This window comes from Salmo trutta, chromosome 27 (assembly GCF_901001165.1).
Source record: "Salmo trutta chromosome 27, fSalTru1.1, whole genome shotgun sequence".
Classification (NCBI taxonomy): domain Eukaryota; kingdom Metazoa; phylum Chordata; class Actinopteri; order Salmoniformes; family Salmonidae; genus Salmo; species Salmo trutta.
The window spans coordinates 17,966,499-17,987,028 of NC_042983.1; the positions used below are offsets into that span (position 1 = coordinate 17,966,499).

At 43.4% G+C, this 20,530-nt stretch overlaps 1 protein-coding gene across 1 annotated transcript in view; it reads left to right on the top strand.

Moving 5' to 3' along the window:
- Positions 1-20,530, top strand: part of LOC115164498 (tetratricopeptide repeat protein 28) — a 342,021-nt gene that overhangs the window by 34,166 nt on the left and 287,325 nt on the right. The gene's annotated exons all lie outside the window — the stretch shown is intronic.

A 20,530-nucleotide genomic window follows, 5' to 3' on the forward strand; every position in this document is an offset into this window, starting at 1 on the left:
AACAGAGTATGTTTATCTGTAGTATGATTAAGCTGTAACCATACACTAAATCTGCTTTTTCAATTCACACTACTACACTGTCTGTATGCGTCTGTCTGCTTGCCCTCCTGTCTGAAGCTCCCTATCTCCTCATCACCACTCTTCCTCTGCACTGCTTCCCCCTCTGTCTTGTTTTTTCTTCACTGACCAGACTGGTTACATCACCTTTTGAAAGAGGAGAGTAAATTGTAAAATTGGACATGGTTGATGTCTGAATGAAATAAAACAAGTGTATGAATCCACCGGCGCTTTCTGACACCCACCATCTTCCAGAGTGTTTTTTTTGTGTGTCAGATGATGTCATGTGATTTGACGTAGTATGTGTGATGACCTTTCAGCCACCCCACAGCTGTCAGAGACTGGACTGTCCAGGGGGACGGATGAGTCACAGAAGTTGGCTGATGTCATCCTGATGAGAATCTGTTTAGTCCAATGGCAGCGAAGAGTTGGTTGAGTAGCTTTATCTCCTGTCACTTATAAAAGGAGGTGTTGGTTTTTCAAGTTTAAATGTTCATTTCAGAGTGCATTCATGGTCCTTCACATACAGCTATTCTCTATATTAAGAAGCTATAGAACATTGCAAGTCTATACAAAATTAGACAAAATCTGATATAGACGAGAGAACAATGCATTCAGTGCAGGAAGTGATATATTTTTGTTTGCTACTATTTGACCAGAACGATTTAATACAAGATGAATGCTGCTCAGTGCAGAGCTTGTGACATAATGGCCTGCCTCTGACGGTGGAACAGTTAAACAGGCAGTGATACATGGAGGATTTTAGGAAAACAATAGAAAGGAACCTGTTCCAAGTCCTGCTAGCCCCCTGGGTCCCTCTGATGCTCCCTTTTCTTCGAGAGGTTAGTTTTTCCGTAAGCAACTTGCTGTGTTTGCCCCTACCCTTGGGGAGCCTAGTGAGGCTGAGCTGAGGCCCCCAAACCTGGATGTCTAGAATTAGTACATCCTCTCTCTCTGGGCTGCAGGGAGGGGAGTTAGGGAGGGGGCTTCCCACAGGGGAAACAGTGTAGAGCGCAAGGCTATACAGAGAGTAGTACATTAGCATATACCCTGCATTAGCATGGCAAGACAAACAGGAGAGCTGAAATAATATAGTCTTACTAGGAGAGGAGAGGAGAAACCCTGTCAGATCTACAGTCAAAGGAACCAAACTGAGTTTATGTGGGTAGGACAATGAGCACTACACCCACTCTGAGACACATTCTGTTGATGCATGGGTTCTGTCTTTTCCTATTATCATTGTGTTCTTTATGGAGATGTAAGGTGGTGATGCCTGGGTTTGTCTGAGTGGAAAGTGTGCCTCTTCTCTCCTACCTCCTGGTCTTAGAGGCATGCAGCACCTATACATTATGTGTAACCCCTTTACTTCCCTTTATGACTCATGCACCCTGTTTCTGGAGAGGGGAGAGGAGGGGGTGTAGGTGCTGCTAATTTCTTTTCCAGGTGTCAGGCTAGAGGCTACCCTCTCAGGAAGCCAGAACAAGACTCATTTGCCAACATTCCCCCACGTTAGTGACCTGCATAGAAACATTTCTAGTTCACTTTTACTCCAACAAAAATGCCAACAAACTCTCCCTTGCACTCCATTTTGCAAATCTTACCGTAACTCTATCCTCCTAATTCCTTTTCAAGCAAAACCTCAAACAGGAAGTACCAGTGACGCGCTCAAAATGGAAGTGGTCCGATGAACCGAATGCAAAGCTACAGGACTGTGTCGCTACCACAGACTGGAATATGTTCTGGGATTCATCCGATGACATTGAGAAGTTTACCACATCAGCCATCGGCTTCATTAATAAGTGCATCGACGATGTCATCCCACAGTGACCGTACGTACATATCCCAACCAGAAGCCATGGATTACGGTCAACATCTGCACTGAGATACAGATCGAATCCTACTACACCAGCTCTGACACTCGTCGTATGTGGCAGGGCTTGCAAACTATCACGGATTACAAAGGGAAACTCAGCCGCGAGCTGCCCGGTGATGCGAGTCTACCAGACGAACTAAACGCCTTCTATGCTCGCTTCAAGGCAAGCAACACTGAACCATGCATGAGAGTACCAGCTGTTCCAGACGACTGTGTCATCACGGTCTCTGTAGCTGATGTGAATAAGACCTTTAAACATTTTAACATTCATAAAGATGCAGGGCCAGACGGGCTGGCAAGTGTCTTCACTGACATTTTCAACCTCTCCATGTGAGAATGGTGTTTATTGAATAAAGCTAAAGCTCAATGTTCAACACCATCGTGCCCTCCAAGCTTATAACTATGTAAGGACCCTGGGACTGAACACCTCCCCCTGCAACTGGATACTGGAGTTCCTAACAGGCCGCCCCTAGATGGTGAGGGTAGGCAACAACATATCCGCCACTTTGACCCTCAAAACGGGGGCCCCTCAGGGGTGCGTGGTTAAGTCGTTGGCATGCTTCGTTTCAGCTGCTGGCTAGGCGAACTCGGTTAGGCGAACCAAACGAGTGTGCTCGCAGACTCCCTTAAAAGACGCTCGCTTGAAAAACAAAAAAGGGGGGGAAGCGGCAACATTAACCGGGGACAGTAGAGAGTGATCAGCTGGTAATAGCCATTTATGGCCAAACTTGTGACGACACACCCAAACAAAGAAGAGATGCATGGGAGAATAAAATAGAGTGCCCAGTGAGATGCTTGACTGGTGAGAAAAAGTTTTGCGAATTCCCGGGATCTACAAGATTTGATTAACCTAGCAACACATATGCAGTTGAAGTCGGAAGTTTATATACACTGAGGTTGGAGTCATTAAAACTCGTTTTTCAACCACTCCATACATTTCTTGTTAACAAACTATAGTTTTGGCAAGTCGGTTAGGACATCTACTTTGTGCATGACACAAGTAATTTTTCCAACAATTGTTTACAGACAGATTATTTCACTTATAATTCACTGTATCACAATTCCAGTGTGTCAGAAGTTTGCATACACTAAGTTGACTGTGCCTTTTAAACAGCTTGGAAAATTCCAGAAAATGATGTCATGGCTTTAGAAGATTGTTATAGGCTAATTGACATCATTTGAGTCAATTGGAGGTGTACCTGTGGATGTATTTCAAGGCCTACCTTCAAACTCAGTGCCTCTTTGCTTGACATCATGGGAAAATCAAAAGAAGTCAGCCAAGACCTCAGAAAAAAATGGTAGACCTCCACAAGTCTGGTTCATCCTTGGGAGCAATTTCAAAATGTCTGAAGGTACCACATTCATCTGTACAAACAATAGTACGCAAGTATAAACACTGTGGGACCACGCAGCCGTCACACCGCTCAGGAAGGAGACTCATTCTATCTCCTAGAGCTGAACGTACTTTGGTGCGAAAAGTGCAAATCATTCCCAGAACAACAGCAAAGGACCTTGTGAAGATGCTGGAGGAAACAGGTACGAAAGTGTATATATATCCACAGTAAAACAAATCCTATATCGACATAGCCAGAAAGGCCGCTCAGCAAGGAAGAAGCCGCTGCTCCAAAACCGCCATAAAATAGCCAGACTACGTTTTGCAACTGCACATGGGGTCAAAGATTGTACTTTTTGGAGAAATGTCCTCTGGTCTGATGAAACAAAAATAGAATTGTTTGGCCATAATGACCATCGTTATGTTTGGAGGAAAAAGGGGGAGGCTTGCAAGTTGAAGAACACCATCCCAACCGTGAAGCACGGGGGTGGCAGCATCATGTTGTGGAGGTGATTTGCTGCAGGAGGGACTGGTGCACTTCACAAAATAGATAGCATTGTGAGGAAGGAAAATGATGTGGATATATTGAAGCAACATCTCAAGACATCAGTAGGGAAGTTAAAACTTGGTCGTAAATGGGTCTTCCAAATGGACAATGACCCAAGTTGTGGCACAATGGCTTAAGGACAACAAAGTCAAGGTATTGGAGTGGCCATCACAAAGCCCTGACCTCAATCCCATAGAAATTTGTGGGCAGAACTGAAAAAGCGTGTACGAGCAAGGAGGCCTACAAACCTGACTCCGTTACACCAGCTCTGTCAGGAGGAATGGGCCAAACTTCACCCAACTTATTGTTGGAAGCTTGTGGAAGGCTACCCGAAGCATTTGACCCAAGTTAAACAATTTAAAGGCAATGCTACCAAATACTAATTGAGTGTATGTAAACTTCGTGATGTGATGAAAAAAATAAAAGCTGAAATAAATAATTCTCTCTACTATTATTCTGACATTTCACATTCTTAAAATAAAGTGGTAATCCTTACTGACCTAAGACAGGGCATTTTTACTAGGATTAAATGTCAGGAATTGTGGAAAACTGAGTTTAAATGTATGTGTTTAAGTTTATATGTAAATTTCCGATTTCAACTGTAGTAGGTGAGGTATGGAGACAGACGGAGTAGATTGTCAGTGCGACCACTCAACAGAGAAAGAACAACGGATGGGGAGTGTGTAATGCTGGTCTAACACATGAGCGCCATTGATGAGGAGCAGCATTATGTGCACTTCAGGATGTCTGCTTGCCGTTTCAATGATCTTGTGCGTGGCATTGCCCCTTTCATCAATCATGCTCTAACGCGCCGTTCCTCAATTGATGTTGCTGAAAGACTGTTGGTGATGCTACGGGTTCTTACCTCTGGAAGTTCACAGCAGGCTGTGGTGAGCAGCTACAAAATTGGTTCATCTACTGTGTGCAGTATTGTATTGGAGGTCTGCAAAGCTCTTTGTAGCCTTTCCTTTGTAGCCTTTCCGACATTGTAGTCTTTCCTACAGGCGATCAGTGGACCACGATTGCCCAAGACTTTTGGGGGCTCTGGAATTATCCAACTGTGTTGGATCGATTGATGGAAAGCATGTCCAGATCAGGGCCCGTGCCAGAGCCGGCAGCGACTACTTCAACTACAAAGGCACCCTCTCCATTATCTTGATGGTAGTGTGTGTGATGCAGGTTGGCTACAGGTTGACAATGGTGGATGTAGGGGCATACGGCCGAGAGAGTGATGGTGGAGTGTTTCAAGAGTTCTTATGGGTCCAAACTGCTGCAGAAGACCCTCAATTTACCACCGCCAGCTGTCCTGCCAGGTACCACAACGCCAAGTCCTCATGCGCCCTTATCCAGGTATAGAATGCTGGAATAAATTAAACTTTTTTGGTTTCTAGTTTCCCTTGCTACTGTATACGTGTATGCACCTCTTTATAAGAATTGCAATTTTATAAAGGCTTTTGGAATGTGGTTCCTGGAAAAAGTTATGGTGTTTTTTTTTATTTTTATCAAATAGCCAATATTTTATATCTGATATATATATATATTATCTTGTTACCTCTCATTCACAGGTGTCCATCTCAATGAATCTGGGCGTACCTACATCTACTGCCACTCTCGTTGTCGGAGAGTCATAGAGAATACATTCGGCATCATGGTTGCAAGGATAAGGATTCTTGGTTGTCCAATCAAGTGTACCCCTAAAAAGGCTAAGGACATTGGGAAGGCATATGGCCCCACACAACTACATGTCCTCCATGGATAAATCTCATGAGCAAAACGCAAGATACGTGTCTCCCACTTTTGCTGACACGCTCCTCCCTTCTGGCAACTACCAACCTGGAGAGTGATGAGAGATGAGTTCGGATTGGTCTGCCATGTAGCACGCTTTTGTCTATAAAATGTTCAGTATGTGTAGGTGATCCTTTCTAACGCGGCTATTTTGAAAGACATCACGAAGAACTGCATAAGTGTTGCTAATGCTCTGCACTGTCTGGAGGACCGAGTTTTGAAATCAGTGGAATGCCCAGTGGAAGCAGAGTATGATAGCTAAGTAGATTGCAAATTATACGGAGGGAGTCGAAAAGAGAACACACAGAAGAGGGGTTTTATACAAAAGCCCTTGTCTCCGGATTACATCTTCAAACTAAGGGCAAACATGGCATCCATGACAGAGAGGGAGAAGCGTTCATCCACGTTAGCTCAGTAAAAAAAGGAACGCCCCTTTTTCAGGAACCTGTCTTTCAAAGATGGTTCGTAAAAATCAAAATAACTTCACAGATCTTCATTGTAAAGGGTTTAAACACTGTTTCCCATGCTTGTTCAATGAACCATAAACAATTAATGAACATGCACCTGTGGAATGGTCGTTAAGACACTAACAGCTTAGGCAATTAAGGTCACAGTTATGAAAACTTAGGACACTAAAGAGGCCTTTCTACTAACTCTGAAAAACACCAAAAGAAAGATGCCCAGGGTCACTGCTCATCTGCGTGAACGTGCCTTAGACATGCTGCAAGGAGGCATGAGGACTGCAGATGTGGCCAAGGCAATAAATTGCAATGTCCGTACTGTGAGACGCCTAAGACGGCACTACAGGGAGACAGGACGAACAGCTGATCGTCCTTACAGTGGCAGACCACGTGTAACAACACCTGCACAGGATCGGTACATCCGAACATCACACCTGCGGGACAGGTACAGGATGGCAACAGCAACTGCCCGAGTTACACCAGGAACACACAATCCCTCCATCAGTGCTCAGACTGTACGCAATTGGCTGAGAAAGGCTGGACTGAGGGATTGTAGGCCTGTTGTAAGGCAGGTCCTCACAAAACATCACAGGCAACAACGTCGCCTATGGGCACAAACCCACCATCGCCTGACCAGACAGTACTGACACAAAGTGCTCTTCACTGACGAGTCGCGGTTTTGTCTCACCAGGGGTGATGGTCGGATTCGCGTTTATCGTCGAAGGAATGAGCATTACACTGAGGCCTGTACTCTGGAGCGGGATTGATTTGTAGATGGAGGGTCCGTCATGGTCTGGGACGGTGTGTCACAGCATCATTAGACTGAGCTTGTCATTGCAGGCAATCTCAACGCTGTGCGTTACAGGGAAGACATCCTCCTCCCTCATGTGGTACCTTTCCTGCAGGCTCATCCTGACATGACCCTCCAGCATGACAATGCCACCAGCCATACTGCTCGTTCTGTGCGTGATTTCCTGCAAGACAGGAATGTCAGTGTTCTGCCATGGCCAGCGAAGAGCCCGGATCTCTATCCCATTGAGTATGTCTGGGACCTGTTGGATCGGAGGGTGAGGGCTAGTGCCATTCCCCCCAGAAATGTCCGGGAACTTCCAGGTGCCTCGGTGAAAGAGTGGGGTAACATCTCACAGCAAGAACTGGCAAATCTGGTGCAGTCCATGAGGAAGAGATGCACTGCAGTACTTAATGCAGCTGGTGGCCACACCAGATACTGACTGTTACTTTTGATTTTGACCCCCCTTTGTTCAGGGACACATTATTCCATTTCTGTTAGTCACATGTCTGTGGAACTTGTTCAGTTTATGTCTCAGTTGTTGAATCTTGTTATGTTCATACAAATATTTACAAATGTTAAGTTTGCTGAAAATAAACGCAGTTGACAGTGAGAGGACGTTTCTTTTTTTGCTGAGTTTATATGGGTAAGAGTCTAGCTTGCTACATTTTATAATTTTGTCAGTCATTTTCATTGCAAGTTAAAGCGTACTGTTAGCTGGCTCGCTAGCTAACGTTACGTGTATGATCTGTATAGTAATATTATTCGTATCTCAGAGCCATTTGCATTGCTAGTTATAGCTTAATGTTGGCTAGCTAGCTTACATTGAACCCAGCTAGTTGGTTAGATTTAGCTACCAGCAGATTCATGCAGGGTAGTAATGTTATGAGTTGAAATTATGGTTCATTGTTTAGCTAGATAGCTACATGTATTAACAAAAGACTCCACTATGCAAGTAACCATTTCACTAACATTTACACCTTCTGTACCCTGTGCATGTGACAAATTAACTTAGATTTGACTAGAGACGGTAATGTGAAGAACAACATGACCTGCACCAAAGTCAATATAGGATATAACGTTAGGCCGACAAGACAGTGTTAAAGTTGAAAAATTATCCAGTAGAATGCCCTGCTTTTATTTCGTCACACTCACAAACGTAAGCTATTTTCTGTAATTAGCTCGCCTTTATCTTGTAAATCATCTTCTTGTGTGTTTATTTTCCTGTAATAACGAATACAAACTAGCTAAAGTTAAGACATTGTCAGCTATATGATATGGACATTATTTGAACTGGCTAGCTAGCTAATTTAACGTTAGCTATCTAGCTAACAAGGTAGAAATTAACCAAAACATTGTTTAGAAAGTTGTTTTTAGTTGCCTGGTTTGCAAGATTGACATATACTAAATTCATTTCTAAACGGATGGCTCATGTCATGCAGCCTGTTGTTTTTGTGTTTATACTTTTTCATAACGACAATGACAAATTTAATGTGGAACGACAATAGAATGTTCATGATGTCACTGCAACTGTCGATAGATGTAGTATAAACCAGCCTTTAGTCTTAAAATCTTTGGTTGTTTAGTACACTACCGTACTCACTCTGTATAGCACATGGCCTCACATGTGAATCGTTAAAGAGATGGATGGGGCTAAGGCTTAAGAGGGTGTGAATGATGCTGAATGGTTGTAGACAAAGAATAGCTCTCCAGTAGGTGTATCAAAACATTCAAGATCCATTTAAAAAATAATGTGGTTACAAGTTTGTCAACTTTCATAGCAGAATTGCTTTACCAGTGTTCCTCAACTGTAGTGTATGATATACCATTTTCTAACGCTGAGTCGCTATTTTTATCCAATGTAAAAAATACAATTTCAAATTTTGCTACATAAGACCAAATCAAGCCGGTCGGTTACAAATAAACCTTTATTCTTGCTTCTGGGCTCTGAAAGTAAACCACAATACAACAGTGTCTGCTGAGAACAGAAATGTAAACAACATGTTTCTATGGAGTTAAATGAAAGTGTGAGAGTGTAGATAAAAATATTTATGAACAATAGAAATATTTTGGTGCAAAAGCTATGAACAGACATGTAAACAACAAAAGTTTCTGTGGAATAAAATTAAAGTGTCTAGTGTCTGACTCTTGAGATGTCTGAACAACAACATTATTTACATTTATTTGACCTTCATTTAACTAGGCAAGTCAGTTAAGAACAAATTCTTATTTACAATGACGGCCTACCCCGGCCAAACCCTTACCAGGATGACGCTGGGCCAATTGTGCGCCGCCCTATGGGACTCCCAATCACGTCCGGTTGTAATACAGCCTGGAATCAAACCAGGGTCTGTAGGTATGCCTCTTGCACTGAGATGCAGTGCCTTAGACTGCTGCGCCACTCGGGAGTCCTAAACAAGTTATAGTCCCAGTCGTTCGGTCCATGTCCTCTTCTTGAAGTCATGCACGAACTCATGCAGCTGGTGATCGAATTCCTCCCGGAATTTTGTTGAGAGTTCATCCATGAAATCAGCAATAGGTGCCAGGGCCCTGTGGAGATGATTTACAGAAGTGAGGAAAAGGGATCAGACTAAAGGAGGAGAGTCTGAAATAATTTGTATTTATTTACCTCTGGGACAAGCTGGTGGCTCGGTGCATGATGTTCTCCTGATCTTGAGATCTGTCTTCAATCATCTGCAATGCCTTTGCGAATGATGAGTCTGCAGCTCTTTTCTCCTTTCTTCTCACACCTCTGCTTCTTCTGCAGCTGCTCTGTGGAATTGGTGAGGAGCTAGCCAGTGGAATAGGTCTTGGAGGTGTGCCCAGGATAGAGCTTCCCAGGTCCTGCATGGAGATTGTTTCCAATTCTGCACTGCAGCTCAGTGCAGGAGATGGGCTGGGGGCCGATGACCAGTCAGTGCTGGGCACAGAGGCAGTGCTGGGGGCCGGTGAACAAGCAGTGCTGGGGCGCAGAGAACAAAACCAGGTGCTGTGTCCATTCGCTGGTGTTTGTTCCTTGAAAAATGTAAAAGTAGAGGGCTATTTAGTACACATCCAAACCGATCAAATATTATTAACCGAGACTACAATAGACTATAATGTTGCAAACGTTTGAGCAGAGTTGAGTAGGCCTTTTCTCTATTTTTGCATATTTTTGATACTGAATGTTATCAGATCTTCAACCAAAACCTAATATTAGATAAAGGGAACATGAGTTTACAAATAACAAAACAAATTGATACATATTTTATTTATTTAATTCACAAAGTTATGCAACACCCACTTCCCATGTGTGAAAAAGTAATTGCCCCCTTACACTCAATAACCAAGTGTTTCACCTTTAGCTGCAATTACTACAACCAAATGCTTCCTGTAGTTGTTGACCAGTCTCACATTGCTGTGGAGGAATTTTGGCCCACTCTTGCATGCAGAACTGCTTTAACTCAGCGACATTTGTGGGTTTTCAAGCATGAACTGCTCATTTCAAGTCCTGCCACAACATCTCAATTGGGATTAGTTCTGGACTTTGACTAGGCCATTCCAAAACATCAAATTGTTGCTTTTCATGTAGACTTGATTGTGTTTTGGCTCATTGTCTTGCTGTGCATCAGCTTCATCTCACAGACGGATGGCCTGACATTCTTCTATAGAATTCTCTGATACGGAGCAGAATTCAAGGTCCCGAGGCAGCAAAGCATCCCCAAACCATCACACTACAACCACCATGCTTGACCATTGGTATGAAGTTCTTACTGTGGAATGCAGTGTTTTGGTTTTCGATAGACATAACAGGACCCATCGCGTCCAAAAAGTAAGTTTGCCAAAAAAGCACCTGAAAGAACTTGGATGATCATCAAAACTCTTGGAAGAATGGACAGATAGTCATTAGTCAAAAGTATAACTTTTTGAATCCCATTATGCCTGGCGAAAACCAAACACTGTATTCCATAGTAAGAACCTTATACAAATGTTAAGCATTGTGGTGGTAGTGTGATGGTTTGGGGATACTTTGTGCAACTGGGTCATGCAGCAAGACAATGATCCAAAACACACAATCAAGTCTACATGAAAATGGCCGGTCCCCATTTTGGTGCTATATTTGTAGCACCCACTTTGGTTCTACAAATTTGACGTTTTGGCATGTCAAAGTTCAGGCCTAATCCCAATTGAGATGTTGTGGCACCGGACTTGAAATTAGCAGTTCATGCTTGAAAACCTACAAATGTCACTGAGTTAAAGCAGTTCTGCATGGAAGAGTGGGCCAAAATTCACCCACAGCGATATGAGAGACTGATCAAGAACTACAGGAAGTGTTTGGTTGAAGTCATTGCAGCTAAAGGTGGCACAAACCAATTATTGAGTGCAATTACTTTTTCACACATGGACATTGTGGGTTGCATAACTTTGCTTATGAAATAAATGAAATAAGTATAATTGTTTTGTTATTTGTTCACTCAGGTTCCCTTTATCTAATTTTAAGTTTTGGTTGAAGATAACATTCAGTATTAAAAATAACAAAAGTAAAGAAAATTAGAAAGTGGGCAAATACTTTTTCTTGGCATTGTAGTTAGTCTGGGTAGCTATTTGGTTAACTATTTAACAGCATTGACCCATTTTTGCACAAACTTTTTTGACTCATCACATATGCTGCTGCTACTGTTGATTATCTGTCACAATATTCCTAGTTATGCACATATCTACCTCAATTACCTCGTACCCATGCACATCGACTCGGTACTGGTACCCTGTGTGTATAGCCAAGTTATTGTTACACATTGTGTATTTATGACTTTTATTATTACGCGTTTTGCTTTTCTATTATTTCTCTATTTTCTTTCTCTCTGCATTGTTAGTCTACACCTGTTGATTATGAAGCATGTGACAAATAAAATTGTATTTTGTTTAGCATCCCTGTGGATCTTTTTTGTTCACAATAGCATGCTCTTTTGTATGAGATTATTTAGGTTAGCAAACCCCCAATAACACCCAATCGACTGTTGATAAGAGGTTTGTCATCGATCAGGAGAGCTTTGCAATTTCTCTTTGAATAGCATTACAGTTTGGATAGAAATCAGTGGTCATTATGTCATTCAGAGGTGATCTATGAAAGTGTCTAAAAGAGGCACATTTTTCATCTGTGCTCATGTGGAACCATAACATGGAATGTATACTGAAGACAAATATCAACACAACATGCAACAATTTCAATGATTTTACTGTTAGTTCATATAGGGAAATCAGTCAATTTAAATAAATTCATTAGGCTCTAATCTATGGATTTTGCATCAATGGGCAGGGGCGCAGCCGTGGGTGGGCCTGGGAGGGTATAGGCCCACCCACTTGGGGCCCAGGACCACCCACTGGGGAGCCAGGCTCAGCCAGTCAGAATGAGTTTTAGCCCCACAACAGGGCTTTATTACAGACTCCTCAGTTTCATCAGCTGTCCGGGTGGCTGGTCTCAGACCATCCCGCAGGTGAAGAAGCCGGATGTGGATGTCCTGGGCTGGTGTAGTTACACGTGGTCTACGGTTGTGAAGCCGGTTGGACGTACTACCAAATTTATCTAAAACGATGTCAGAGGCGGCTTATGGTAGAGACGTGAACATTAAATTATCTGGCAACAGCTCTGGTGGACATTCCTGTAGTCCTGTAGTCAGCAAACTTGAGACATCTGAGGCATTGGGTTGTGTGACAAAACTGCAAATTTTAGAGTGGCCTTTTATTGTCCCCAGCACAAGGTGCCCCTGTGTAATTATCATGCTGTTTAATCAGCTTCTTGATATGCCACACCTGTCAGGTGGATTATCTTGGCAAAGGAGAAATGCTCACTAACAGGGATGTAAACAAATGTGTGCACATAATTTGAGAGAAATAAGTTTTTTGTGCGTATGGAAAATTTCTGGGATCTTTTCTTTCAGCTCATGAAACCTGGGACCAACAATTTACATGTTGCGTTTTATATATTTTTTCAGTATAAAAAAAGCTTTAGTTAGAGCATGACCTAGATCTGCTGCTCTAAGTCAGAGTTGCATTTAAGTTCACCGTTCACTGTAATAGTTAACTTGTTATGCCATATACAGTATGATTAATGACAGATGATTACTGTATAACGTTTATTAATGTGTTATAGCACTTTGACAGATATGACACAAAGGTTTCATGTTGATCTAGCTCTTGAGTTGTATCCATATATGTGTTGTAATTCTTCCCTTTCCTCCTCTAGTTGAAAATACGTATAACTATTTAAGTGCAAAACCCTGAAAAATGAAACTCCATTTTGTGTAGTAATGTGTCTATGTACTGGCCTCCAGCATAATCCATTCTTCTTAAGTGCTTCTCTCAGACCTTGCGCCTCGTTTTCAGGCAGCAAAATTACTCACTTGTGTCAGGTTATTATAATTAGTTGTTTGAGTGCCTTCACTTTTGTGCCTTACCCAGATACTTGCCTCTAATTCTTTCTCCTCATAATGAGTTTTGCCGGGAAAAGCACTAGCAATAACAGCAGCATGGAAATGCCTGGGGAGACATATTAGCTGACAAACCATGGAATGCAGGTGGTGTGTTTGTGTGTGAGCTTGACAAATGATCTGCATGGTTATGGATACAATCTGAGTATTCAACCGAAGGCAAGTTCGTTTTCAGGCAATCATGCCGTTAACTTGGCAGTTTTCCACAGATGCAGCCCTGGGATGTAATTAATAAGTAATATTAATCATTGTTTATTGGTTGAATGTTCAGCTCCTAAACTTATTGGTTGTCATGGTTAGGTCTTTTGGGGCTGTTGCATTTGTGAGCAGAGACTTTGTCAAGAGGCTGTGGTCTTCATTTTCTCTGGAGTATTATCAATCCCAAACATGCCTCCGTGGAATGGAATGTCTAAACCTTTTTTTTGTAAGATAGTTGGTCAAGAGGAATGTTCTTGACTGCAGATGTTAGCAGAAGGAATATTGTTCTGCTGTTTCGAAAACCTGTCAAGGCGACATAGGTGATTTGTTGTCTTACAGACATTTACACATGCACTTCTCTCGAGGGCAAACCCCCTTTGACTTGGTAGACAGAGGCAGTCACACTCCGCACAATGGAGCTGCCGATCCTCTGGCAGACATTATTCAGCCATCTGCCCACCGCTGTCTCAACATGATGGTATATTTCAATCCTGGTGCTCATCTTGTGGTAGTCCATGCGAGACACTGTCTCAGGGACTGGGAGAGATTAGAGAGTAGTGGATCAAGGGGATAGGTGGTAGGGAGGGATGGAGCATGGAAACACATAGTCAGGGGGGAACAATGACATTTTAGTTGTCATCAAGTTATTGACATTATATGACTAATTATTTAAGATGATTATGTAATAAGTGTGTTGTTCCGGCTAGTTATTTAAGAAGCAGGTTTGCTAGGGGTTCATCTTAATTATCTTTTATTAACAGTGAATTTAAGGTAATTGAAGATGCTGTTAAAGTTGTGTTTTTCCCATGGTCAAAACTAGAATCCATTCCATTGCTAAGTAAAGTTAATTTAAAAGTCAGCTGACTCTTAAAACTGGTAGTGAATTCCAGATCTCTTCTCACATGTTTCCACCTCACAAGGCCATGCTAGATGATTGACCCCAGGAGGGACCTAAGCCTGAGACTTTCTCTCCAGGTCTTCACAGTTCTGCAAAAGTCATATTGCACAAACAAGTGAAAACAGGAAACCGTTTGGAAGTTTTTCAAAAAAGCTCGGAAGTTAAATGTTTCTATAGACGGTGTCAAATTTTAGACATGGAACCATAGTATATTCTGACTCGGAGAAGAATTTACATTGAATTTAATTGGAATTTCAGCAATCTTCAAGTTATGGATTTAAATTTGAATGAAACTGTTTGGACTGTTTGAATTGGAATTGTAAAAACATGTAATCTTTGGAATTCAATATTTGTACATTTCCCAGTTAATGGAATGAATGCACTTAGGATAAAACATTTACTGCAGGATGTATTTTAAATCATTTAAACTTGTATTTATATATTTCCAGTAAAGCTAGGCTGTCTGAACAGTGGCATGATCAGCCTGAAAGCCTGAGGGAATTGAATTTGAATTTGTGGAATTGTTGGGGATAATATTGAATTGAGAAATGATTAGTTATTGGAATGTACCTAACATTATCTCTGAGTTCAAAGACTGACCTGGAATTAGAAGGTAATTTGTGAAATTAACCCCAATCCTCGTGTGAATATGTATTTTTGGGCCACTACATCTACTGTACCTCAGTAGACTGTAATATACAGTGGTCTGTGTAAATTGTGTTTTTTAAATGCATTTTTGATGTGTACACATGCATACTTAAATACTAATGTTAAGCCTATATCAAGATATTTACAAAGATATACCACTTACTGTAATTAAAATACTTGTTTGTGGACTAATAGGCCTTTGTGTGAGTTCATTGAATTGCGTCTCTTCATGAGGGTCTACCTCTGTGCACAATAAGATATGAATGTGTATTAGCATTTAATGTTCCAGCATGTATTTTCTCTTTTATTTGTTTACACTCATGCAGTGGCTCAGTAGCACAGATTATATGAATTTATCACATATCAGAATGCTTTTGATTACTTCCACAGTTTTCATTGACTCTCATAAATATAATAAATTACACATTTAGTCTAAGCCCGGGCATGTTTATTTATGACACTGTCTTTCGATTTCATCTATGTACTTCACATAAGTGAATATTTGCATCCGCAGTCCCACAGCTCTCATTTTACACGACCATCATCCATGTATCTCAATGCTGGAAAGTTTTCACTCCTTGCTGTGGACCAAAATATGGAACATGAGCAAGTTTGAAGTAGTCTGACTTGGTGTTTCCCTCAGAACTTAGGTGGGTTGTTGAATTATAAACACAGTCAGAGGCCCATTAGGTAAATGAATATCTGGTATTGATTTGCTCTAGTCCTTCTGTTACTGATAATTACAACAAACAAGGCAGGTGGATATTCTTCTACAACTGTTTTAGGTTGTTGCCGATCATTAATATTATACACCCTTGGTTCCCCACCAGTGTTTTTGTGTGCATGAGTGGCTGTCAGTCACCTTGCCTTCAAGAACATGACAAATCTTATGTCTCTAGAGTCCTTGGAATCCTTGATGTTAACCTGAGGCACAATTAAAGGAGAGGAGGCCCTTATGTAGTCATGCACAGAACTCTGGGAGATACATCTGTGGTGTGGCTGACAGGGTAAGGTAATAAATTAACATGGTGGGCAGATTGGGGAAGGAGGGTACAGCTGGGGGAAAGGGAGGGGGTTAGTACTGCCTATAGTGCGTGTCTATTTCCAAGTAAATACTACTGTACTGATTAACTGTGAATTAAAAGATGGACAGTGTTAAAGCTGCAATATGTAACTTTTTGGGTGACCTGACCAATGTTCTATGTGTGCTATTTCTATACTTCCCGTTCTTAAGTTTCATTTTTGCGTCTTACTTTCGGTTTTGTACACTAGCTTCAAACAGCTGAAAATACAATGTCTTTGGTTATGGAAAATTATATTTCACAGTGGTTTAGATGGTACAATCAATGTTCACTCTATTTCTTTTTGCACTGAGCAAATTTCAGGTCTGCTGAGCTCAAACTTGAACATTCTGAAGTGCAACTTCCGGAATGCGTTTACAGTGAACACTGAGGCTGTACCCGCTTTAACTGACTGCTTTAACAGTGGCCAAGTAGGCTACTGTGGCTATTTGATCATAATGTAGGTCTACCAGAGTGGCCTACATTACCATAAAAAACTATGGAGAAAATGCATCACATGACATTTTAACATGGAAATAGTGGTTATACTTATACTTATGTTCCGGAGTTCCAAATTGAGCAGCAACTGCTGAAAAATTGAGCTCCTACAAATATTGAAATTTACATGGTTTTTAGAGTGAAGTACTTCGGAAAAAAGCAAAAGAAAACTGCAAGACTGAATAGGAGAAAAAACAAGCAACAAACAAAGAAGATAGGCTTTTGAAAAAAGTTACTATTTTTCATAAAATTGTAGTTATCTTAGCTAGCTGAATTGTTTACCAGTTGCTAAGCAGTTGCTAGGGACTCTTTTGGAAGAAGCTAGCTAGCTAACGAAGAATAACAAAGAATATCTAGTTAACAGAAGAAAAGAAAGAGAAAATCAGGACAGAAGAAAAAGGATATCAAAGTGAAACAGTTCTCTAAAGACACGAGACAATAATACAAGAAACAACACTTCTGTAGCTTGTCAACTATGTGTCTGTCTATCCCTGTTCTCTCCCCTCTGCACAGGCCATACAAACGCTTCACACCGCGTGGCCGCTGCCACTCTAACCTGGTGGTCCCAGCGCGCACGACCCACGTGGAGTTCCAGGTCTCCGGCAGCCTCTGGAACTGCCGGTCTGCGGCCAACAAGGCTGAGTTCATCTCAGCCTATGCTACACTCCAGTCCCTAGACTTCCTGGCGCTGACGGAAACGTGGATTACCACAGATAACACTGCTACACCTACTGCTCTCTCCTCGTCTGCCCACGTATTCTCGCATACCGCTAGAGCATCGAGCCAGCGGGGTGGTGGCACTGGAATCCTCATCTCTCCCAAGTGGACATTCTCTCTTTCTCCCCTGACCCATCTGTCTATCTCCTCATTTGAATTCCATGCTGTCACAGTTACCAGCCCTTTCAAGCTTAACATCCTTATCATTTATCGCCCTCCAGGTTCCCTTGGAGAGTTCATCAATGAGCTTGACGCCTTGATAAGTTCCTTTCCTGAGGATGGCTCACCTCTCACAGTTCTGGGTGACTTTAACCTCCCCACGTCTACCTTTGACTCATTCCTCTCTGCCTGCTTCTTTCCACTCCTCTCCTCTTTTGACCTCACCCTCTCACCTTCCCCCCCTACTCACAAGGCAGGCAATACGCTTGACCTCATCTTTACTAGATGCTGTTCTTCCACTAATCTCATTGCAACTCCCCTCCAAATCTCCGACCACTACCTTGTATCCTTTTCCCTCTCGCTCTCATCCAACACTTCTCACTCTGCCCCTACTCGGATGGTATTGCGCCGTCCCAACCTTCGCTCTCTCTCTCCCGCTACTCTCTCCTCTTCCATCCTATCATCTCTTCCCTCTGCTCAAACCTTCTCCAATCTATCTCCTGATTCTGCCTCCTCAACCCTCCTCTCCTCCCTTTCTGCATCCTTTGATTTTCTCTGTCCCCTATCCTCCAGGCCGGCTCGGTCCTCCCCTCCTGCTCCGTGGCTTGACAACTCACTGCGAGCTCACAGAACAGGGCTCCGGGCAGCCGAGCGGAAATTGAGGAAAACTCGCCTCCCTGCGGACCTGGCATCCTTTCACTCCCTCCTCTCTACATTCTCCTCTTCTGTCTCTGCTGCTAAAGCCACTTTCTACCACTCTAAATTCCAAGCATCTGCCTCTAACCCTAGGAAGCTCTTTGCTACCTTCTCCTCCCTCCTGAATCCTCCTCCCCCTCCCCCCCCTCCTCCCTCTCTGCGGATGACTTCGTCAACCATTTTGAAAAGAAGGTTGACGATATCCGATCCTCGTTTGCTAAGTCAAACGACACCGCTGGTCCTGCTCACACTGTCCTACCCTGTGCTTTGACCTCTTTCTCCCCTCTCTCTCCAGATGAAATCTCGCGTCTTGTGACGGCCGGCCGCCCAACAACCTGCCCACTTGACCCTATCCCCTCCTCTCTTCTCCAGACCATTTCCGGAGACCTTCTCACCTCGCTCATCAACTCATCCTTGACCGCTGGCTACGTCCCTTCCGTCTTCAAGAGAGCGAGAGTTGCACCCCTTCTGAAAAAACCTACACTCGATCCCTCCCATGTCAACAACTACAGACCAGTATCCCTTCTTTCTTTTCTCTCCAAAACTCTTGAACGTGCCGTCCTTGGCCAGCTCTCCTGCTATCTCTCTCAGAATGACCTTCTTGATCCTAATCAGTCAGGTTTCAAGACTGGGCATTCAATTGAGACTGCTCTTCTCTGTGTCACGGAGGCTCTCCGCACTGCTAAAGCTAACTCTCTCTCCTCTGCTCTCATCCTTCTAGACCTATCTGCTGCCTTTGATACTGTGAACCATCAGATCCTCCTCTCCACCCTCTCCGAGTTGGGCATCTCCGGCGCGGCCCACGCTTGGATTGCGTCCTACCTGACAGGTCGCTCCTACCAGGTGGCGAGGCGAGAATCTGTCTCCGCACCACGCGCTCTCACCACTGGTGTCCCCCAGGGCTCTGTTCTAGGCCCTCTCCTATTCTCGCTATACACCAAGTCACTTGGCTCTGTCATATCCTCACATGGTCTCTCCTATCATTGCTATGCAGACGACACACAATTAATCTTCTCCTTTCCCCCTTCTGATAACCAGGCGGCGAATCGCATCTCTGCATGTCTGGCAGACATATCAGTGTGGATGACGGATCACCACCTCAAGCTGAACCTCGGCAAGACGGAGCTGCTCTTCCTACCGGGGAAGGACTGCCCGTTCCATGATCTCGCCATGACGGTTGACAAATCCCTTGTGTCCTCCTCCCAGAGTGCTAAGAACCTTGGTGTGATCCTAGACAACACCCTGTCGTTCTCCACTAACATCAAGGCGGTGACCTGATCCTGTAGGTTCATGCTCTACAACATTCGCAGAGTACGACCCTGCCTCACACAGGAAGCGACGCAGGTCCTAATCCAGGCACTTGTCATCTCCCGTCTGGATTACTGCAACTCGCTGTTGGCTGGGCTCCCTGCCTGTGCCATTAAACCCCTACAACTCATCCAGAACGCCGCAGCCCGTCTGGTGTTCAACCTTCCCAAGTTCTCTCACGTCACCCCGCTCCTCCGCTCTCTCCACTGGCTTCCAGTTGAAGCTCGCATCCGCTACAAGACCATGGTGCTTGCCTACGGAGCTGTGAGGGGAATGGCACCTCCATACCTTCAGGCTCTGATCAGGCCCTACACCCAAACAAGGGCACTGCGTTCATCCACCTCTGGCCTGCTGGCCCCCCTACCTCTGAGGAAGCACGGTTCCCGCTCAGCCCAGTCCAAACTGTTCGCTGCTCTGGCACCCCAATGGTGGAACAAGCTCCCTCACGACGCCAGGACAGCGGAGTCAATCACCACCTTCCGGAGACACCTGAAACCCCACCTCTTTAAGGAATACCTGGGATAGGATAAAGTAATCCTTCTAACCCCCCCCCCTTAAAAGATTTAGATGCACTATTGTAAAGTGGCTGTTCCACTGGATATCATAAGGTGAATGCACCAATTTGTAAGTCGCTCTGGATAAGAGCGTCTGCTAAATGACTTAAATGTAAATGTAAATGTTATACACTGTACTGTATATACAAAAGTATGTGGACACCCCTTGAAATTAGTGGATTTGGCTATTTCAGCTACACCCGTTGCTGACAGGTGTATAAAATCAAGCACACCGCCATGCAATCATTGGCAGTAGAATGCCCTTACCGAAGAGCTCAGTGACTTTAAATGTGGCACTGTCATAGGCCACCTTTCCAACAAGTCAGTTCTGTCTGATTTCTGCCCTGCTAGAGTTGCCCCGGTCAACTGTAAGTGCTGTTATTGAGAAGTGGAAACGTCTAGGAGCAACAACAGCACAGCCGCAAAGTGGTAGACCACACAAGCTCACAGAATGGGACCGCGGAAGCGCATTGCGCGTAA